We start from the raw sequence: 3,516 nt of genomic DNA on the forward strand, positions 1-3,516 counted from the left end.
GAAGCAGCACCTTGTCCCAGAGGGATGGTGAGAAACAGTGAAAGAGATTGAGGCCGTTGGATTGGGCCAGTCCTGAAGCTACAGGAGCATACTCATGGCATTATCCTTAAAGATGAGTAGGAAAAGGAAAATAAAGGTGATTGTCCTCCTTTCTTCGTCCCTTCTCTTTCCTGTCTGTTTTCTGTCTCCTGCATGGGTCCCACCGTCTGATTTACGAAGGGAATCCTGTAGGATAGGAGAGGGAGAAAAAGCCGATGGTGGCAATTACGGTAACTCGGTGGTTTTACGCAAATACAGTTTACATATAATTTGCATGTTCGTACACTTTTGGTAGTGCATAAAATAGCAGTACCTCCACATCCCTCCTCTGATCCTACCCACGTTCCTTCCCTCTCGGCTTCCTTAGTAAAGCCTGCCTCTTAGGTCCGTCCTCAGACGCTGGGCCCTCCTTCCCCCTAAGCTCCTCCTCCCTGCCCCCACCCGCGCTCCTTCCCTAGCTTCCAAAAGCTCTTCCCCGCCCCCTTTTCCTTTCTGAACAGGCGTGACTCGGGCAGCTCTCAGGACTCAGATTACCATGGCATCGGTAGTGTCCTAACAGTCCGGGAAGCAGGGAAGCAAGCCCCGGGAAGAAAGGCTCGGGCCCGGGGGACGCTTACATCGGAACCCGCAAAGGAATTGTTATTTTGGGTCCTGCTAGTGGGGTCCGGTCCAACTTGCGGTAGCGTGAAGGCCCCTTCAGGCGGCGCCGCGGGCAGCCCCGCAGCCGGGGCCTGGTGCAGCCGCCGCGGCCGCTGTCAGGGAAGCGCAGGCGGCCAATGGAACCCGGGAGCGGCCGCCGCTGCTGAGGCGGCGGTGTCGGCAGTCCGACCCCGACCGCCTGCACCCCCTCCGCGAGGGTCCCCCGGAGGTAAGCGGCTCCTCCCCAATGAGTCGCCTTTGCCTGTGGGGGGTCCTTCTACCACCCTGTCCCGCCCAGCCCACCGCGACCTGGGTTCGACTACAAAACTGCCCCCCTTCCCCCGGAGGCAGCTGCACCCTGAGGTCCTTCCCCCTTTCGTCTCGGGCCCGGGGTAGTCTTCTCTGCTTTCGGGCTTCCTCTTCAGTTTAGCCCCTCCCTCTGCCCCGTGGATTCCACCTCCCCACCAGCACCACACACACTTCGTACCTCTGTTGCCTCTGTTCCTTAACTATTTTTCTAAGTCGTGAACCCTTTTCACGTTAGACCCCTTCCTCAATATCCGTCCATGCTTGCCCTTCCTCGCCGTTTGTGGTTCTGCTCACAAGCCTTTTCCATGGACTCCGCCTTTATCCCTTTTCCTATTTTGCCCCACTCTTCCGAGCCTGTGCAATCTCAGCACAGAGTTCTCATTTCCCTCAGCTCAAGATTGTATCCCTCTCTCCTGCTTCCGATTCCATTACCTCACCATAACCCACTCCCCCAGCTCCTGGCTTCCTAGAATTGCCTATTCCCTTCTCCTTAAAGGATCTCAGACTACTGTCATCGTACCCAGATACCATCTACTTTGATCTTAGTCTTCAACCCCTCTCTAGATACCTGAATTGTACTGAAGCTGTCTTGGGCTTCCCTTTCCCCTTTCTCAATCTCCAGTCCTCTGGAGGGCTTCCTGTAGGAGAAAGATCTGCCGGGAACAGCCCTACAGATAGTGATTTCCAACTTTGGATACCTCTCTCCAGGATTTTGCTGATGTTTGTCCCCCCCTCAGCTCTGTTTCCGCTGTGGTCTTTAAGTGTTCTCTATCACGCCCTTTATCTCCACACATGATTTCAGATCAGCTAATCCTTGAGCTAAGAAGATGTGAGAGGATGGGGAGCCTCAGCTGTCTCGGGCTTTTCTAAACAGATGTGTGTTTCTGAAGGACGAAGCAACTTTTAAAGAAGTCTCTATCAATCCTATTACATTTTATTGATTGTTTAAGAGCAACCACTAGGGGAGATGCTCAGGCCTGCATGGAAACTGAATGAAGTTGTGAGAAATTTTCCTTTAGATGATTTATTTGGGGATTTTGTTAGGTCACAGAATAGTATCTCCTACTCCTTTCTAGACCTAAGGGGAACCATTACTTTCCTGACTGAAGCTTAGTGGACTAGTCTTGGTTAGTTTCATAAGCATTTGGACCTAAGGTGAAGTTGTGTGTGTGTGTGTGTGTGTGTGTGTGTGTGTGTCTGAGGTGGGGGGTGATTGGGAAAAGGAACATAAGACAGTGTAAAGAGCTGTATATTCAGAGTCAGGGCCCCTTGGTTCAGCTTGTAACTTCCTCACTTGAACTCTAGAATGGTCTTTTGAGAAAATAGCCCATTCTGCAAGCACCAGTGCTGTAATAGGCTAATAACAGGATGTCTGTTGGGAGAAGAATTGTACTTTTTTAATTTATAAAACACTGCAGGCTCTCAGACAAGAAGTATTTATTGCTAGTGGTTTTGCCATCTTGAGAATTCTCTTTTATTTTGATATGTTGATCTCTCTGGTCTTTGACCATGAGTATAAAGTCAATTTGAAATACAAGTTCTTGCTTGACCTGCTGCTTCTCAACTCTGCTTTCTTTCTTCCACTGCATTAAGTTGTTGACCATCTGTGCCTTTTTTTCTGTACCTGACCCATGACTCCAGATTCTGTAATCAGAAAATGTGTTTGTAGAAGGGCCTTTGGAAGAGAACCTTGGACCATGCTGGGACTTAGCAGCTCTCTAAGTGCTGCACTGTCTTCCACATCTCTCTTGGCCTGAGATAATGAAGAAGGCACAGGCACTCCATCTTCCAACTCTACCCTGAATTTACTTGGAGTGCAGTAGACTAATGATCCCCACTTATGGGAGAAGCCCCTGGTTTCCCATGCTTCTCATCTGGGTCCATACTGTGTGAGAACATGTTTACTGAACACTAATGTAGTAAACTGAGCTGCTTTGGTTTGGGTAAGAGGTTTGGAAGCATCCTTTCAGTAATTGGCATGGGAAAAGAGAAGGCCTAGTCTAAGCACATTTGGAATCAAATAAGGACTAGTTCAGAGAATGGTGAGCAATGCAGGTTGCTGTCTTTACCATTTGTCAGTCTCATCGTGGGCTCCTGAATCAGGCTTGGGCTGTCTGGCAGGAATCTGCTTATACCTGCTGCATGGCCTTGCACAGAGTTCTCAGCTTGATCAATATTGACCTAACTACCGTGAGACCACTGCCCTTCCCCCGATGCTATATTTGAGAATGCCCTCTTCCCTGATGCCACCATTCTTTGAGACCTTGAGCAAGCATACTTGGTTCCTGGTGGGGCTTGAGCTTGCTAGACTGCTCAGTCCAGAGATTCTATAGGGAAAAATGGAGAAGTCATTCTTCCTTTAATATTAAGGTAAAAGGGAAAAATGAGTCCTTGAAATTTTGTGCTATACCTTAAGACATGGAAAGGAACTTGGTTTTTTGTTTTGTTTTGTTTTGGTTTAGTTTGGTTTTTGTTTTTTCAAGACAGGGTTTCTCTGTGTAGCCCTGGCTGTCCTGGAACTCACTCTGT

At 49.1% G+C, this 3,516-nt stretch overlaps 1 protein-coding gene across 5 annotated transcripts in view; it reads left to right on the plus strand.

The window, feature by feature from the left end:
* Positions 1-517: 517 nt before the first annotated feature.
* The window catches only part of Pi4kb (phosphatidylinositol 4-kinase beta), a 32,024-nt gene continuing 29,025 nt past the window's right edge, over positions 518-3,516 (plus strand). For 3 of the 5 annotated variants that reach the window (XM_031374747.1, XM_031374749.1, XM_031374750.1), the window contains exon 1: positions 518-907. The gene's annotated coding sequence lies outside the window, so the exon portion shown is untranslated. The remainder of the gene's footprint in view (positions 908-3,516) is intronic. The other 2 variants (XM_031374751.1, XM_031374748.1) reach the window with 2 other exon arrangements.

This window comes from Mastomys coucha, unplaced genomic scaffold (assembly GCF_008632895.1).
Source record: "Mastomys coucha isolate ucsf_1 unplaced genomic scaffold, UCSF_Mcou_1 pScaffold16, whole genome shotgun sequence".
NCBI classification, from domain to species: Eukaryota; Metazoa; Chordata; class Mammalia; order Rodentia; family Muridae; genus Mastomys; species Mastomys coucha.